The sequence below is a fragment of the Urocitellus parryii genome, chromosome 7 (assembly GCF_045843805.1).
Source record: "Urocitellus parryii isolate mUroPar1 chromosome 7, mUroPar1.hap1, whole genome shotgun sequence".
Classification (NCBI taxonomy): domain Eukaryota; kingdom Metazoa; phylum Chordata; class Mammalia; order Rodentia; family Sciuridae; genus Urocitellus; species Urocitellus parryii.
Genome location: NC_135537.1, coordinates 162860290 through 162880565, shown reverse-complemented (window position 1 = coordinate 162880565; position 20276 = coordinate 162860290). Strand labels below are relative to the sequence as shown.

Below are 20276 nucleotides of genomic sequence, written 5' to 3'. Positions count from 1 at the left end.
AAAAGATTTCCTACCTCTGCTACAGATGACAGAGCAGGAGAAAAATGAAAATTACAGCCAGGAATAGTGGTACACACCTGTAATCCTGTTATGCCAGCAACTCAGAAGGCTGAGGCAGGAGGATCGAAAGTTCAAGAGGAGCCTCAACCTCAGCAACTTAGCAATACCCTGTCTAAAAATAAAAAAATTTAAAAAATTAAAAAACAGGGGATAAAGCATCCCTGGGTTAAATCCCAGTACCACAAAAAAAAAAAAAAAAGAAAAAAAAAGAAAAGAAAGAAAATGAAAATTACAGTAGAAACAATCAGACCTATCCATCAATATCTCTGTCTCAGAAAGGTGAACATACCATTAAATCTTCACTAGCAGAAAGGATCATTGGAGTCAGCTGTGAGTTCCTACCTTGAACCCTTCACTAAACACAGGCTACTAAAAACAGGTGTGGATAATTTGAATTGGATAGTTTAGGATCAGTGTAATCACTTTAAATATTTAAAAGTGTCTGTGTTTTCCCTCAGGTAACTCATGTTTATGGCAAAAATTAAAAGCAAGACAAAAGATATGTATTGCTTTTTATTTTAAAAACTATAGTTTCCCAAATAGTTTTCAAGATAATGGTCAATTTTTGCAGTGAACTAGGAAATACATCATGCTGTCCTTTGCAAAACTGCAAATTTGAACTAAGCTAAAACACACACACACACACACACACACACATACACACACACACACACACACACATACACACACACACATCCCTGATGAGTCACAAACCTGAGTTTTACTAAGAGCCTGGGAGGTTTGCTTTGGCCCTTATTAGATATGAAGAGCAAGAGCTCCCCCTGCTGGCAACCTAGGCCCGGACTCCATGTATTTTCTGATCTAGGATGGTGTCCAACAAAGATCAATGTCCACAGTTTCATGAGGAATAGAGGAATATCAGACATTCATAATTCATTCCTAAAAGTTCATAGCAATTTGAGATTTGTATTACATGTATCTTATCAATGAATTTCTTTTTTTTAATTTTTTAATATTTTTACTTTTTAGTTATCGGCGGACACATCTTTGTTTGTATGTGGTGCTGAGTATCGAACCTGGGCAGCACGCATGCCAGGCGAGCGCGCTACCACTTGAGCCACATCCCCAGCCCTTATCAATGAGTTTCTACCTAAACGGAAGCCACTGGGTTTTTATCTCCCTTAAACCTCCCTGCTCCCTAAAAAAAAAAAAAAAAGTTAACTATAGCCTTCTACCCACTTTATGGCACATGAAGTCTTGTAACAATGAACAAAGAATTTTATTTCTCATTTGATACAGAATGCTGGCCAAGGGTTTTGTTCTAAATACATTGACTCATGTGAAATTGCCAATATTCCACTCTTGATCCATGCAGATGGCACCTGAATATAATTAGTTCATCAACAATGGACAAGATACCCAGGAGAGTCTGGAGGTGTGCAGTGTGGCAGGCTTTGGTGCTTGGAGGCTGGGGATACAGGACACAAACCCTCCAGCCGCATGAGTTTCCCCAGTGCCTCCTCTGAGCTCCTCTGTCTGATGAAGTGGACACTGGGAGTTTATGGCACCTGTTTTGTCACTTGGGCCACTCTGCTCCACTTGATACATACACTTTGATATATTCCTTAAAATGTCCATGATGGTTTGATGCTATGGTCCCTAGGTTAAAAGCACAAGGAATCATGGCTTCTTATTTCTCAGATCTGCAAACAGTGTGACCAAACTCCATCCTCCAGGACAGAACCGTTGCACACAACAAAAGCCATTATAACTTCCACTGAGAACATCACACCGTCCAGCAGATCCCAATTGAAGTTGAATGAGAACCATTGGCTGAAGGCTTTCTCCTGAATCTAATTATAATTCAACATAATCTTGTGGATGGAGAGCAGCAAGAACCTCACAGCTGTATGAGATATCAATCACAAGAGCCAAAACAGAAAGAAAATCATCCAGCAGAGGGAGCCAAAGAGAAATGCATACTTATTTTTTAAGCACAACATAGAATCTTAAAACTTGAGAGCCTGTATGTACAACTATAATGCACCAATTTTTTTAAAAAGTGGGGGAAATAAAAGACTTGAGATCCCAATGATGTATTTTATCACATTGATATTATTTCCTCAAAGGTCACAGTTACCCTTTTGACCCCAGCCAGATCTTGTGATAATTTTTCCCCAAGACAAAGCTGATATGATTCTTTTATGTTCACTTTTACCTAGAAAAACATGCAAACTTCTTATTTAGATTAAGGCATATGTCAAAATGCATTTTGAATGATAGTGCACACCACAAAAACAGAATTTTTAAGGGAAAAAATATTTTCTTCCCCTTTAAAACAGATAAACTGGGTTCTTTCCTCCACAATTTACTGACTTATTAACCATCAACTGGGTGCTCACTATGTTGGACTCTGAATCCAGACCTCCCTGAAGGTATTTTATAGTCCTTTGTTGCAGTTGGGGTATTTAAACCCATCCTTCAGCTTGGCTTCCCATGTCAGCTTCAGTGGCTTCCCATGTCACACACAGTACATTCAGAGTCCTTGCAGGACATTGGCCATCGGTGGGTCATGGCTGTTCGCCATTCCGTGGGAGACACCATTGGCTACTGTGACACTGTGTTCATTCCATGGCTGGAGGTGTCACACCTGTGCAATGGAAGAGAGACAGACTGTTTCCAGATGAGCCTTCTGGATTCATCACTCAAGGTGACTTGCTCACTCACTCAACACCCATTTATTGGCACAGGCCAGTCCTGAAGGTTACCATTATCCAGTGCACTTCCGTCTCAGGATTAATGTGCCAACTGAATTAGATGTCAGAAACTTGGTCATCAAATAAGGGAAAAGGCTTGGAAAGCATTCTCCCAAGGGATATGAAAGCTACTTCAGCACCAAATAACAGCCTCTCGAGATAACAGTGTTACATCTGCCAGATGGCATCTGTTCTTGCCTCCTCCTGTCTCTGCCTTGTCCCTCCTTTAGCCACGTGTCCTGTTTACATCCGAGACAGACTTACTCGTTTTTGTACCTGGCCGATACAAAACACTCTCATATGGGATTTTTCCTTTTATTTCATTTTTGATTGAAGTAAAATTCAGGGAGGATAGTAGAGGATAGGAAAGATAGCAGAATACAACAGTTACTAATAGGGCATTATGTAAAAATGTGGTTGTGTAACAGATGAGATTCTGCAATCTGTATTTGGGGTAAAAATGGGAGTTCATAACCAACTTGAATCTAATGTATGAAACATATGTCAAGAGCTTTGTAATGTTTTGAACAACCAATAAAAAAAAACAAATATAAACCAATTTTTTTTCTTTTAGTCTCCTTTTTAGTAATTATTATTTGACTCGTGCGAATTTGTGGGCTACCATGTGATAAATTAATACATGCATACACAGTGTGTAATGATCAAATCAGGGTAGTTAGTATTTCCATCTCCTTAAGCTTATTTTTTTAAATTTCTTATTAATACATAATAATTGTGCATCTTTATGAGGTCCTAGGAATTTCTAATGATTTGGGGCAGCTGGTGGAAGGGGAGCTGGACTGGGCGGCGCGTGTAGGAAAGGAAGCTGCAATCAATGCAGACTGTGTTACCAGAGCCCTAAGCTGCTGCCCTACTCAGGATGTGTTAGGGTCTCACCTGAATCATTACTGGTTTGCTCTTTAGCTTTTCATTTTTAATTGCATTCAAATCTGTGTGCACATTTTTTGCCACTGGCACTACTTTCCATCTCAATGATTGGAAAAAAAATACATTTGAAAAAGTGATACATTGCCTATACCATTAACCTAAATCAGTGTTTATCATGTGTGGTCTTTGTGTTTTCTTTTAAAAGATTAGGGAATTGCTCCACAGACAATATCCAGTGGCTTCCCATGTCACACAGAGTACATTCAGAGTCCTTGCAGGACATTGGCCATCAGCGAGTCATGGCTGTTTTCCTCTGCCCTCTGTTACTCCCATGTCCCTTCCAACCCTCGGCAGTAGCACAGGGCCCTCTGCTCCACCCACACTCACCACCCCAGACCTTTGCCCCGGGAAGTTCCTCCACCCAACTTCTAGATGGCTCTTCCTCTACAATTTTTATTCAAATATCATTCCCAGCAAGGCCCAGCTTATTACTCTAAATGAGAGAATACCCTCCACCTCCACCCTTTCTAGCTGTGGCCCAGGAAGCTAGGTTCTGCCAGGGAAGAAACTTATGTGTTTCTGGATCCCTGCAATCAGGAGCTGGCCCACAATCCCATTTATGCATATTTGTGAATGAATGAATGAATGAACAGAACATAAAATGCTCGAAAAGGCTCATCCTGATAAATACAAGTCCCTGGTCTCCCACTCCTGAACCTTTCTTTCCAGACTATTTTAGCTCTTTTTTCTTGTATAAGCTTGCATATTTCTAAACAATATATTTATAGTGCTTCTTCTTGATTCATAATTTAAGACACTATAGACCTAAATTCCTGCTGTGGAAGATGACGATAAAGGTTCTGGATTCTTACACCACCTCATCTCACACCAGCATGATTATATCAATCACTTTAGTGTGTGTGTGTGAGTGTGTGTGTGTGTGTGTGAGTGTGTGTGTGTGAGTGTGTGTGTGTGTGTGAGTGAGTGTGTGTGTGTGTGTGTGTGTGTGTGTGTGTGTTGGGTCTATATTCCTCTGCTAGAATGAGCCCATGTTTGTCTATTTTGTTCATTGAAGAACAGTGTCGGGTACACAGCAGACCCTGAATAAATATTTATGGGATGATTGAATGAATTCTCAGGTTTACGTCATGACTTATCCACAGGATGCATTGCCCATGTCCCTCCTGACTGCCTGGCTAGCTACTCTTCTTTAAGCACAGCACAGGCATGTCACCACCTTCTGGAAGCCTTCCATGGCTCACTCTCATCCAGCTTTCCTTGGGGATCCCATCTCTATAGCCCCAAATCTTTTCACTAACACATACTGATTTCTAATTACTGATTTATTAACCAGTATCTCCCATGAAGCTGAAGCCTTTTGGCATCATGGATGGTGTCTTGGAGATATCTGGACCACCCCCGCTTGTCTATCACAGCATCAGACCCATTGCAATAGATGCTCAAGCAGCCCAAATGAAAAACACGGGGCCCTACCTGACACTTTGAAGCAAGAGAGAGAAAGGATTCTTCCTGTCCCGGGTGAGCCCAGCAGTGAGTCACCACCACCACTGACAAAGTTGGCTCTCTTGCTTTTCCTTTAACTCTTCACTTCCTCTGATTCATCAATCTCAGGACATTCCATGCACCTTATTTAATCAACCATTGAGCTTCTTTCTGTCCCCTTGAAAATAAAAATAACAAATTTCAGGTAATAGTTACATCATCAGGGCATCATCATTTCTTTCAAAGCTAGGATCATGGTGCTACCAGACCTGATTTCCCAGTGCCTCCGACAAAATGAAAATATACAATCAGTTGCAACCCTTCCCACACCGTTACCACTACCAGCCCCCAGCAGTGGTTCTGGAGCCTTGCCATGCATCCGGGTCACCTGGGAATCTTGTTAGGACAGAGATGCAGGTGGCTGGGCCCTGCCCCTACCCCAGAATTTCCACAGAGGATTTGAGGTGGAAGTCTGAGAATCTTCATTTGCAACAAGCTTCCGTGGTATTGGTGCTGCTGGTCTGGGACCACCCTCTGAGGTCCCTTCCTCTCCCATAACTTTCCAAGTGGCTCAGGCATTAAATAGATGCATTTGGAGATGGGTTAAACTCCCCTTCCCTCACCAAGACAAGCAGCTGTTGAACCACTTCTCAAACTTTATTACACACATAAACCACCTGGGGAGCTACTAAAATGCAGATTCTTATTGGGGCAGATGGTAGGGGAGCCGGCTTTGGGGTGATGCCAATGCTGCTGGTCCACAGAACAAATTCTGAATTGAAAGCTTTACAACTTGTCCCAAGTAGATTAGCACTAAAGTGATTTTCTTGGATCTCAAAGCTTTGAGAAGGCTCAAAACATTCGATTTCGCATCAGAGCACTAAAACTACCAATATACTTTTACTCTTTGCTTAAATCGTTGACAGAATAGAAACAGGTTAACGTGTTCACTTTCATCCACATAAAACTTCCATTATCAGTGGGACGGCTGACTCACTGGCACTGCCCAGAAGTTCTAGCCTCTATTCAAACAACAGGAATAGGACCCTAGAGGGATGGCTGGGAGGGTGGGACTGTTGATAGGCGCTGATTAATTGAGGAACTCGCTCTTTGTCCCATGATAAATGGTGATTTGATACATAGTTTCAGCATTTAGCCTTCCGCTGACACTCTGCTTCCAATGCATTATTAAGCCCAGTTCTACCCCAGATCTGTTTTCTGTTTTCTTTTCTCTTCTCTTTCTTGATTGCTTGCTGGCTGTCTTGCTTTCTTTGGCTAGAGATTTTAGTGATGGAGAAGTCAAAAAACTCCTCCAAAACCTACCTAATCCCCACACTCCCTTACACCTGTAGGGGAGGGTACCACCTACATAATTTGTGGGTCCCTGATGGAAAGGCAGGACCCCTGTCCAAAAAAAATTGTTAGGACTTTCAACACTGTGACAGCAGAGAATTAAATGAGAGCCAGACCTTCTAAGGTCAGATGTCCATGAGGCCAGCCCTAGGTGAGGAACTCAGACTGGGAAACCCCATGAATTTGCAAATTCTCCTCCTCCTCCCTTCTCTCTCCTTCTCCCTTTCCTATTTCCTTTATGTCAGGAAAGAAGAGCAAGGATGAGAACAGTGATGTCATTCATCCCATGGGTGAATAAAAACTTGCTCCTGTCTCCTCTTCTTCTTGCCTCTCTTCGTTTTTTTGCTAAGTAGCTCAACCTCCTGATTAATAAAAGCCTAAGTAGATGCCACTGATTCCGAGGGCTGACCTGAGGTCTACCTTTGGCCTTGACTGTGATAACGTGGTTTACCTAACCTATGATAAGGAAATGGACTACACAAATATGATTAGAAGGGAGGGTGTGTCGTCTCCTCAATTGACAAGCTTTTTAAAGTCATCAGACAGCATGGCGGATGAGTCACCATGGATTCTGTTCAATCCTCCTGGTTTGGAAGGTGCAGATGGGGTCCAGAGCATATCCATTTTGCGAGCCCAAGCACCACCCTTAGAATTGCCAAATTGGAAATGTGCTGTGAGTGCAGAGGACATATCCCATTTTGAAGATTTGGTCCAAAATCAAATAAAATATCTCATTAAGAATTTTGGGCTGGGGATGTGGCTCAGTTGGTAGAGTGCTTGCCTCACATGCACAAGGCCCTGGGTTCAATCCCCAGCACCACAGGGGGGAAAAAAGAATTTTATATTGACTATGTTTTGGGCTAAATATATATATATATATATATATATATATATATATATATTGAAAAGATGTACATTATTAAAATGAGTTCCATCTGTTTCTTTTTACTTTTTTTTTACATGTCTAAGTAGGAGATTTCAATTTCCCTGTGGGGCTCACTGTTGGACAAAGTTCTGGAAGGGGATCTGAGCTCTGCTTATCCATCTTCATTGGATTATAAACTCCATGGGGTGGGAATACAGGACCAGCCCTGGATGTCACCAAGGGAGGAACAACCTGATAGCTGAGTTCATCTCTCAAAGTCTCACTACACCAAGTTTTCTTCTCAAGTTCTCTCCACCCAACCTCACTCACACACACCTTCATACACACACATTCTCACACACTCACACTCACACTCACACAGAAGCTGGCAGACTTTGAGACAGGAGCTTGTCTGTGCATCTTTCTGTCCTCAATGCCCAGCACAGTCCACCATCTAAGTGCTCTGTGTCAATCAATCATCCATAGCTCCTCCCACTGGCAGTACTTTTGGGTCACTCGATATATACACTTCAAAGTAATCACATGGGCTCAGTTATGTTTGCCCCCAACAGGCTGTCCTCCAGCTTATCTAACATAGCTACATGAATTCCACCCACACCCATGACAATGCTACCAGCCTGATATATGTTGAACGGTAGATGTTAGTAGCCCTTTTCTTGTCACCACCAAGTTTATAATCGCCATACTTCCCCTGTGATCACAGCTGCTATGAGTGGCTACAACTCACTGGGTGCTTCCTACGGATCAGGTGTCATGTCACGCATTTCAAGGGTGGCATTTCATTTCATCCTCACAACACTGCTCTGCTGGCTCTTCTCACCATCCTCCACCTGACATGTGGGAAAAGTGAGACTCAAAGAGGTTAAGACCCTTGTCTAAGTTCACACAGCAAGCAAGTGGCCCAGGCAGATTCAAATGCACATCTCCAAGGTCTGTGTTTCAATCTGCGATGTCTACAATGGAGCACGGAGCTCAGAATCATCAGTGCAGCAGAGAGGCCAAAAGGAAGTGGGGCCATTTTAAACAGTGAGTGAATATTTGCACCAAGACAGAGCTCTTCTTTTTCTTCTTCTATTTTAAAAAATGCATATATTTCTCAATAAATTAGAAAATAGAAAAGGTAAGCCATCAACCTTTTTTCTCCAAATCAAGGAACACATCATCTGGCATATCCTTTCTGCCAGAACACGTGTATACACATAGATGTGCACCCATGTACACACGCGCACGCACACACACACACACACACACACACACTGCATTTCAGTATAACATGGGTCATATCTAAGCAACACTCTGGGAAAATACACTTATGAAGAAAATGGAAGAGTCATTCAGAAGAAATTGCCAATGATTTTTTTTATGCCGAAGCTGAAAGTGTGAAATAATCTTTGAAAGACAGATTTAAAATTTTTGCATTGGGCTCTGGTTTAAAGCATTGTTTTTGTAATCAGCATTCTTCTTCATCAAAAGAGCAGATTCATCCCAAACGGAAGATTTCAACGGCAGCGCTTTTACTCTAGGGATTATCACCTCTGGGTATAAATATTGAAGTGCGATTTTAAAACATCAAGCTTAAAAATAATACCCGAACTACTTGCTAAGTCCATTTTGAGAGAATTGCTAAAAGCAAGATCTTTGAAGGATTTTATTGGAGTTCTAAAAAGAGGCTACATGCAATGCTCTGCATTAAAAATGTTGGATAAAATTTCTGGGTGACTCAGATGCAAGATGACAGAGACAAAATGGTCATAATCATTACAGCAAAACAGATGAAGAACTGTCATTTTAATACAAGAGCCTATTGCTTCTCGGCCTTTTGGCTAAGATCAAGTGTGTAATACAAGAGCCTGACAGGCCAAAATAACTGGTTTCTATTTTTACTCTTAGATGAATCGATGATTATATCTTAGGTTTGTCGTATAGTTTTTCAGTTTTGACATTGCGAAGGCACTATGTCAGTGTAATTAGAGGAGAGAAAGAAGGACCTGAATTAGACATTAAGAAGCTCTTGTTGAGTTTTAAAACATTCTGGTCCAGTGTCATACTAATGTTCGATAAGCACAAATGGTGGCCAAACACATATGACAGTAAATGCTGTGCTTTTAAAAGGCCACCGGGTAAATCTTTAATAAAGCTTCAAATGACTTAGGAGCAAAATGAATCCTGCAGCAGGAAACAAACTCAGTTATTGGCATGGATCAAATTGCCCAGAAACATCGTGTGTCAACGTTAACATCAGCATCTCGGGACCCATGTATTACTCCTCAGTGATTCCAGGCTTCCTAAACCTGTGGTTCTTCTGACAGTTCATTTCACAGGGATGCATTTGTTTGAGAATAAGGGAACATGGCTACCAGCCTGCCCACTCTATTAACGTAAGACTTGGCCATAAAATCCTGCTCTATTTTGCTCTGGGCTGAAATTATTTAATATCCTTCAACATATGCATCTAACACAAAAGAAACTCCCCAGGCTCTCCTTTCTTTTCATTGCTTTAAAAAAAAAAACGGAAAACACCAAGCAATGAGGCGTTGAAAATATTAGTTACATCACGAGAGACGAATAGAAGCAACTCATTCTAGAAAACAGAATTCATAAACCAAGGCCCCTCTGACACCTAGTGAGTCCCCAAGAAGGCGTAAAGTCCTTGGTTTAGCTGGCTGGGAAGCACATCCTGGGACTAAAACCCCCAATCACAAAAATGTGTGTAGTCGGCAAGGGCTGTTGTCACGAGAGAACCCTGTGGTTCCAGTTCTCAGCCTGTGCTTTTCTAAATTGAATTCAGAGGCTGCTCACAATGGAGCTGTTCCTCCCTCCCCTCTGATGCTGGAGCAGGATCCTGAAAGGATTGCTCACATTCTAGGCTAGCTTCCCAAGTGTACAGCCAGCACTTAACTGGGCCCCAGAGCCTGCAGATTGTGGGACTCATCAACTCTTCATCTCTAGGGTGACTCCATCTCCATGTTCTGCTCCCACATACCACACTTCCTCGTTGTTCTTAGCCACTCCCATTAAAGTGAGGTTGTTGGGCCAGGCGCAGCAGGTGCACACCTGTAATCCCAGTGGCCCAGGAGGTTCCCCAAGTCCAAAGCCAGCGGCAGCAATTTAGCAAGGCCCTGACTCGTAATAAAAAGTAAAAAAGGGCTGGGGATGTGGCTCAGTGGTTAAGCACCCTGGGTTCAATCTCTGTTAAATAGATAATAATAATAATAAAGTTGTTATTGTTAGAATGTTAAGAGATTTATTGAAGACCACTTCTTACCTCATTTCATCCCCTCTCTACTCATCATTTCCTCTCTGGCCCGCCCCTGCTCATTTCCCTGCCCCCAAGCCTTTGCACATGCTGGCCCTTCTATTCTTGACAGTCAGTCAAGGTCTAGGGTGAATAAGTGCCCTAATTGTCCCCAGACTCTCCGGGATTTCAAATCCTATTCCTATTTCATGCTCACCCTCCACGAAGCCTGCCCTGATTTCTTCAGCTGAAAGGCTCCACTTTTCCTCTGATTTTCAGCAGTACTTTCTCAGGACTCTTGCCTCCTCCTGTTATACTTGCCCACATCAGTATTTCCTCTGCTGGACCACAATCTCCTCCAGACTCGGACCACCCAGGAAGCACTCAGCAAATGCTTGTTGAAAACAAATTGTTTTTCTGTTTTTAAAAACCAATTGTCAGAAAGTTCTTTCATGTTTTACCAAATGCATGGTCCAGAAGATATGGACTGTCTTAGTCTGTTTTCTGTTGCTAGTAACATAACACCACAGACTGGGTAAGTCATAAAGAAAAGAGGTTTATGTTGGTTCATGGGTCTGGTTCAAGGTTGAGAGACCACATCTGATGATGTCATTCCTGCTAGCAGAGTCCCCGGGTGCACAGATATATCACACAGTGAGAGGGAGTGTGGGAGACCTAGTCAAACTAGCTTTTATAGCAGACCTCTCTGCAGATAACTCATTAACCCACTAATCCATAAACTGAGTGAATGGATTAACCGATCATAAGTGCAGAGTTCTAATGACCTCCTAAAGATCCTCCTTGGTCCTATCTCTTAATATCTCATAATGGGGATTAAGTTTAACCTGAGTTTCACAGGAGACAAGTCACATTCGAACCATAGTATTGATTTTTTTTTTTTTTTTTTTTTTGCACAGGGATTGAACTCAGGGGCACTTGACCACTGAGCCACATCCCCAGCTCTATTTTGTATTTTATTTAGAAACAGAGTCTCACTAAGTTGCTTAGCACCTTGCTGTTATTGAAGCTGGCTTTAAACTCATGATCCTCCTGCCTCAGCCTCCAGAGCTGCTGGGATTACAGGTGTGAGCCACAGCATCTGATTAGTATTGATTTTTAAAAAAATATTTATTTTCTAGTTGTAGTTGGACACAATACCTTTATTTTATTTATTTATTTTTATGTGGTGTTGAAGATCAAACCCAGGATCTTGCACATTCGAGGTGAGCACTGATGAGCCACAGTCCAAGCCCCTTAGTATTGATTTTTATGGGCAGTTTTCCTAAAACCTGTTTACAACTCCTAAGAAGAGCATATCATTCTCTTTCTCTCTCCCTCTCCCTATATCTCTTTCTTATTTCAACCTCCATCCTATATTTTGCCACAAATTTTCAATATGGACTTCTTCTACTCAGTATGGTACTATGCATAATTTTTTTTTACTTCCATGTGTGCACATTAAAAAGTAATGACATGGCATCCCACCAATCGAAATGTAAACACATCTGGCATGTGTGTTCTGAAAAACTAATTAATAATACATGTCTTCATCTCCTTTGATGTATTTAAATACATTGTACCTTGCTCTGGGAGGATTCTGGGTCCATGATCACTGCACATCTTACAGCTTCCATTTCAATTTTGTGCTATTAGGAGTAAATCAAAGAAGACGTTCAAAGAGTAGGCTTCTAGAGTCAGGTGGAAATAGAATGCATGCAGTATATACTTATATTAGCCTATTAAGCAGTAGTTCAATTGATGACAGTTTTGCTTCTACATTGGGTGGTGTTTGCAAGAGAGTTTTCCTGAGTCAAACAATGGAAATCAATTTAGAGAGCAAAGATGTTGCTTAATCTCAACTTTATATATTTGTACTGTTGCCACAGGCAGGTCATTAACCCCTGAACGCCTCAGCCTTCTCATTTACAAAATGAAAAAGATGGCCTGTGAGGTTTTCAAGGTCTTTTCCAGATATGAGAGCCAATAAATTTCTTTGTGTTTAAAACTGAGCATGATGGGGGCTGGGGTTGTGGCTCAGCGGTAGAGCCACTCGCCTGGCACGTGAGAGGCCCTGGGTTTGATCCTCAGCACCACATAAAAATAAATAAATAAAACAAAGGTATTGTGTCCAACTACAACTAAAAAAATAAATATTAATATATGTTATATATATATTTAAAAAAATAAATAAAAATAAAAAATGAGCATAATGAAAAACAAAAATACACAGTAATTGCCATTTGCTTACTCATTTCCAAAAATAATCAGTTTGGGTTGTTCAAATAACATATTAGTACATCATAAAATCGAATCACTAACCATTTCTTCCCTTCAAATGCCATCCCAAAAAGTTCAACGTTAATTGGCAGTTGTCACTTATGTTATGGGCCAGGCTATATGGGCAATGACCAAACAGACTCCATTTTACCCTGAGACTCCATATCATGTAAGAAATGCTTCTCCCCTGGGAAAGCCCCGCCTCTGTACCCATTAATAGTTACCTAGCATAGCATCCTTGGCAACACAAAATAGCAATTCTTATACAATGTAAGATTGTTCTCTTTGGTTTCCATTTTTCTTGGGCAATGTACCTTGGCAGAGATTGACTGTCTAGATGTTAGTAACCATTTTCTAACTTGTTCTGAAGTAGGGTCATTTTGATCCATATCCTTTCTGCTTGCTTGCTGCTATGCCTACCTGGAAAGTCCCTTGGGAAATAACCAAGGTACCCACTGCATTGTCTCGCTCACTGCCCAGTTCAGCTTCTGTACCTGCTTGCTTGCAGCTACATCAACCCAGATATGGTTCTTGCCTTTAAATATCCTAAAATGCTCAGGCTCAGGGCTGTTCCTTGCAGAGACAGTTATGGGTCCTGTTTAGAGAGAAGTCACGGGCTGACTGGCTAAAGAAAGACTCTTCCATTTGAACAAAACTGGGACTTGGTGTGCTCTCTGAGCGAACTGCCCCACAACAGCTCAAAGGTAATATTTAACTAACGATCTTACAACCTATAGCTAGGCAACATCTTCTAGAGACTCCACAAATTGTGTCCAAGCACCAAATAGACTACATTCTAGGTTCTCACAATGAATGAAATGATCCACTTTATGTGATGATGGAGAAAAAGAGAGAAAACCCCAGGCAGCGGTGAAGTCTGTACCAAATGGCACCTTCTCCCAGGATTTGACTGGACTTTTGGAAGATAAAAGTGAACTAAAAATTGTGGTGGTAATTAACACAGGAGGGAGAAATGTGAGACTTAATAAGTTGGAGGAAACCTTCCTACATAGCTTGTTAGTTCCCCTCAGCCTCTCCAGAACAGAATACCCAGCAATCTTCTTCACTTACGTCCGATGCAGGCGCTGCACCCTGGCCAAGCCCACAACCATGTTCCCAGTCACTATGGCCCCACAAACCCTCTCCCAGCCCTGAGAGGGGATGCCCTTGGGGGTCCCCACTCATTCACCCAAGTCAGGACACAAGGGGTCTATCTTCCTGACTCATCCGAGTCCTCATGCCCCAAGCCCATTCGGTCAACATGTAGTGTCACCCTCTTTCTCCACAGAAAAGTCTTAACTGGGCTTCTCCAGAAATCTTCACCATGGCTGATTTTAGGACTGTCAGCAAACGAGTCTCTGCAAAAGAGTTCAATGTAGAGAAACTTCCTATTTTTGTGTTGCCCTGTCTTACTTGGCTGGGAAGAAAAGAGTACTCCAGGTGATGGACACCCCTTACTAGTTTTTCACAAACATGTGTCCAGTATAGTAGTTTGTAGAAATGTTTAAACAAGGTCTCTGGCCTTGAGCTGGGGCTTCACAGAGATGTCTACATTTCTAAGATAAGAAAAGTTACCAACTGGGCTCCATGGTAATAACTGGCAGGGGGAGGAAAGAAAGGGGAGAAGGTGTTGTCCTGAAGGGTTAACTTGCCCAGAACAGTGAAAGAAATAAACTCTGGGGATTGAACCCAAGGCCTTGTACATTCCAGGCAAGCACTCTACCAACTGAGCTATATTCCCAGCCCCCAAAAAACTGCTTTTATGTGAACTTCAGCAGAATATGAACTTCTGAGCCCCTCCTCCTACATGCTGGGTATAAAATTCTGAAACTCCCTGAACTCAGGGTTCAGGGGATTGATTGATTACAATCAGAAGCTGTGCCCTCTGAACCTGGCTGCAGCCAAATACAAACTGTTTCCTGCTATCTTGGGTGCCTTGCCTCCTCTGTCCCTACCACAAACAGAGGAATTGGGCCAAAGTGTGTGCACATACCTGCTGGACCCAAGAGAGGTGCACAGGAGAGATCGGTATGGCTTGACCCCGTTTTGACACTGAACATCTTACATCTTTAGAAAACTTCTCTGCCCTGGGAAGGAATGTGGGAGCCCAGGAATGGCTTCCCGGAAGAGATGACAGCCAGAGAAGACGGGAACAGCGCATGTGCGAGCATGGAACAGAGAGTCGCCTGCGGTGTGTTACTGGAACTCACAGTCTGGAGGGATGAGAAAGTGACCGTGAAGGTAGGTCGAGGGCCATCTTGGAGAGCTGCTCATTGGATCTGACTGTGTAAGTGTCGATTTTGCACAGAAGTGAAACAGATTTGCCCTGTTGGCAGACACTTGAGACTAGACCTCGACACGTAAATTGTGCATGGTTAGAAGCAGAAGCTAAGCTGTTGCCTTAAACTGTCAGGCTTTACTGTGATGCTGTGTAGAAGTCAGGATTTGCCTTGGCAACACGTTATTCCTGATATGGGAAGAATTCCCTTGTGCTCTCTCTTCATCAGGTGACATAAGTATGCAACGTTTTCTTGGCTTTAACACTGAACACTGGTGAAATCACCTGCAGACAGGCCCAGTTGCAGGGGTGAAGGGGCTATTTAGAGATTGAATACGAACTTGGAGACACTTGGTTTCAGAGACTGATTCCAGGACCAAAAGAAGATATTCATCTCATCAGTTAAAACTGTGTCCCAGCCCTGAACCACACAGCTTACAGTGTGCCAAAATAAGTTGGTATTTTTTTTTTACAAACTTTGTAATTGGTACAAGCATATTGTATTATAAGACTGTTATATTGAAAATGATAATGTGTAGGGGATAAAAACACTTCAGTATCACAATTTTAGTAACCTTTTTTTAAAAAATGTTATTATTATACCAGGAAATGATCCAGATATCCCTCAAATCCAAGAACACATGCGTATAGATAAAGGAGGGACCTGTGGCTGTCATTTACAGTCTAACATATTATCTATATGAATATCCTTTATGCATGCATGACTCAGTTTTGCCTGTTTATATACTTGACATCAGTTGAATTGTCCCAGATGAATTATTTTGTTCCTTTTTTTAAATTCAACACTAAGCCTTTGAAGATTCATGCATGTCGATAATGTAGCTTATTCATTTTTTCCCGCTGCATGGTATCCCATTATATGAATATATGTTAATGTGTTTATTCATTCTATTGACGAGCATTTGAGTTATTTAGTTTTTTGTTATTATTGTTGTTGTTGTTTTTACATAGGAATAAATAATTTACTTAGTCAAAGCAAATAGATATAAGCCAGGTTTTAAGTGATCGTATAGCCATTTTATGTCTTTAAAGTCCAGATGAATGAATACTGTATAGAAGAGAGCACACATGACTACCTTGCCTGTATTACATAGCTGTATTACCTTGCCTGACTACATAGCTTTAATTTTACAAACTTTCACACGATATTTAGACAAAGCTCTGAAAAATCAAGCCTTTATATGCCTCCCTACCTTTGGGAGTTGTTCAGTTTTGTTTCCTGTGTGTGCATGTGTACTCCCACTATGAACAATGCTCCTGGGAATATTCTCATAAAAATCTTCTGGTAAACATGTACAAGAGTTTCTCTGGCATACATGCCTAGGAATGGTATCACTGAGTGAGAGACATATGCATCTTCTGCTTGATGAGATAATGTCAAACTATTGTCCAAAGTAACTGTACCTAATTATATAGCCGCCATGAGTGAGGGAGAATTCCTCACAACCACAGCTGTTTCTGCCCAGCCTTGGCACATGTGGACCAGGCCATTTCTTGCCAGTTATATTTTGTAAATATCTTCTCCCTGTTTGGGGCTTTTTTTGTTATAAATATGGAATATTTTCATGAACAAAATTGTTCAATCAGTATCTAGTTTGTACATCACAGTTTAAGCTTTTTATATCCTGGTTTTGAAACACTCCTTTGCCCTATTCCTACAGACATTATTCCATGTATTTCCTTCTAAACATCATAGTTTTTCATGGTTTTTATCTTTCACATTTACATCTTTAATGAACCTGGAGTTTATTTTGTGTATCAGATAAATATTTGCCTAAGATAGAAATATAATTCCATTTTTAAATATGGAAATACTCCATTCCTTTCCTAACTCATTTGTAACATTCAGCCAGTTGGAAATGGAGTTTCCATATATAGTAGTTTCTGAGCTATTTGTGATAATCCACTGGTTTATTTGCAGATCAACACAGGAGTCATTACTCACTGTGTGAAGAGAAAATCTATACATTGAAAATGTAATATTCATCCTTAACTTGTCAATGTATAAAGCTAATGTGTATTTTTACCCTTTTCCTGAACAGTCCAGGATCTTGAAATAACCTTACTTCGTTCATACCCTCTGGTTCTCATCTATTTCAATTCCAGTTTTTTTTTTCTTCACAATATGTATATAGTAGTAGCACATTATCCATGGAGGGGACAGGTTTCATGTCCCCCAGTGGATGCCTGAACAGTATAGAACCCTATACTGTAGAAACTTCTTTTTTCCTATATGCTTTGCAGCATAGCCACATAGTTCTAGAGTTCATCTATCCTTCCAAGTTGTATGCTCTGGTGCCTCCTTTGCATCAGTATAATTGCATTTTGGGGTCATCATTAAGTAAAATAAGGATTCACAAGTACTTTGATAATGCACAATAGATCTGATAAATGAGATGGCTACTAATAACTATAGGGCAAGTAGCATATACAACAGGGATACTCTGGATAAAGGGATGATTCACATCCTGGGCAGGATGGAAAGGGGCAGCGTGAACTTTCATCATGCTCCTCATGATGGCACATTATGAATTGTTAATTTAAAACTTATGTATTATTAAATTCTAGGAATCCTCCATTTAATATGTCTGGCTGCAGGTAACAGAAATTGCAGAAGAGAAGCCAAGGGAAAGGAAGAAGTCCACTTTACATTACTTTATATCCAATGTTCACTCGGGTTTGATCACATACTTAGCACTTTTATTCATTATTCTTTTTTGCAACTCAGAACTTCCACCTGAAATCACCTTTCTTCTGCTTAAATATATACTTCCAGAATATATTTAGTGAAAATCTAGAAACTGATGGTAAACCAAGTTTTTATTATCCTGAAAATGTCTGTTTTACCCTTCTTCAAAGATAATGTCACTGAGTGAGAAAATTTCAGAATGGCTGTTATGTTCTCCTAGCACATTAAAGATGCTGTTCATTTCCAGTGACTGTGTTGCTCTTGAGGAGTCAGCTGTCAGTCGAATCACCATGCTTTTGTCGGTGATCTTTCTTCTACCTGTTTGTACGTTTCCCTTAATGATTTGGTTTTCTGTTCTGATGTGTGGAGTCATGATTTTATTCATTTTTCCTGAAATTCATTCTAAGTTTCCATAGATGGCACTTTCTGAGCTCTTTATGTCTTCAAACAGCTCTGGAAAGGTCTCATTTTTATTTTGTCAAATGCTCTCTGCCTTGTTCTGGAACTCTCATTAAACACATTTAGACCATTAGCTCTCGCCTGCATGCCCCCTGACCCCCTTCATCACTTGGCTGCATCCTCCAGATTTCCTCCCAGCCATCTAGTTCAGTGATTCTGTTTAGCCTTGCTTAATATGTTCCTGGACCTGGCCACTGAACTCCTAATTATATTATCCATTTCTTCTGGCTTATTTTTTATATGTGCTTGGCAGATCTTATAATCTCTTAGTAATTACTCCAACTTTCAAGTTTATCTTTAGTTTTCTTAAACTTTATTCTGGGCATAATCATCTGCCACATATCAACATTTTGGTCAACAAAGCAATGGTGAACACATAAGATTATAATGATGATAAAAGCTCATACTGCCTAGTGACATCATAGTCATCACAGCCATAGTGACATCATAGAACATGCATAGAATATGCATTGCCTGTGGTGATGCTGGTTTAAACAAATATACTGCACCAACAATTGTACAAAAGTCTCCAGAGGGGTTAATTGTATAAGCAAGCACATATAAGTGTAGGCATACAAGTACATTCAGGACATACTACTTCACAATGATAGCAAATGACTATGTTACCAGTTTATGTATGTACACACACACACACACACACACACACACACAACACACACATTCACCCTATAGCCTAGATGTGTGCTAGGTATAACTAGATGTGTGCTAGGTATACCATCCAGGTTTGTGTAATTAGACTCTGTGATGTTTGGACAAAGAAGTCACCTAATAACATATTTATCATTATATCTCTGCCATTAAGTGATGGATGACTGTATATTTATATTTTCCCTTAGATGATTCCATAGCAACTGAGATAACAAATCCATGGACTCACTGAAGTGCAACTGGGCAGAATTACCAAATAAGTATAAATCAAACCTGAACATGCCATATTAACTGTGTAAACTGCCATAATGTAAGTTTACTACATCAAACCCCTTGTACCCACCTCCCAGCTTCAACAAAATAACTCCTGGTCAAATATCCTTCATCTGTACACCACCCACCATCTGGAGAAGACAACCTCTCCAGAGACTGCAGATTCTACATCAATCGTATCTGAGCTGCAATTTTTTCCATGACAAAGGAAAAAAAAAACAGAAAGTAGAAAGTCCTCTGGAAATATAGTGCTTAAGATAGCACTCCAAACCACAAACCAAATGAAATATTAATCATTAACACCCTCACCAGGGTCATCTCAGAGGTCAAAAAATGCACTTCTTTTTAATTTTTTTTTTTTTTAGTTGTAGTTGGACACAATATCTTTATTTTATTTCTATGTGGTGCTGAGGATCGAATCCAGGACATGCTAGGCGAGCATTCTACTGTTGAGCCACAACCCCAGCCTCCCCAAAATGCACCTCTTTTTAGCTACAAGAGAGTTGACTCTAATCAAAGTTATCATTTACAGCTGCAGTCATCCAACAGTGTGGAACATCAGGGTTATTGGAATATCCATTATTTTGTGTATGAACAAGGGTCAACAGACAGAGGTCTGTAGAGACTCAGTCCTCAGGCATAACTCAAAAAAAAATGAATTACTAGGAAATACTAGCTTGATTTCCTGTGATCACTCTAGAAGAGAAAATAATCTACCAAAGCAAAAAGCTCAATCACATTTCTCCTCCCCTGGCAAAAAAAGACAAAAAGCTCTCTGATAGGAATTTTTTTCTACTCAAACAAATTAGGAGACTGGATGACTTCATAGTAATGGCCTTATTGTATCAGATCTTAGTTCAAATTTGAAACCTTAAGAACTCATAAATAGCAGCAAAAACTGGTGGGATAACACACAAAGTTATTTCTTAAAAAAAAAAAAAGGAATTTGAACTCTTTGACTTAAATAT

At 40.7% G+C, this 20276-nt stretch overlaps 1 non-coding gene across 1 annotated transcript; it reads left to right on the top strand.

The window, feature by feature from the left end:
- The first annotated feature begins 7270 nt into the window (after positions 1 to 7270).
- Trnav-cac (transfer RNA valine (anticodon CAC)) lies at positions 7271 to 7344 on the top strand. Its single transcript has one exon. It is a non-coding gene; the product is annotated as a tRNA-Val (tRNA).
- The last annotated feature ends 12932 nt before the right edge of the window (positions 7345 to 20276 follow it).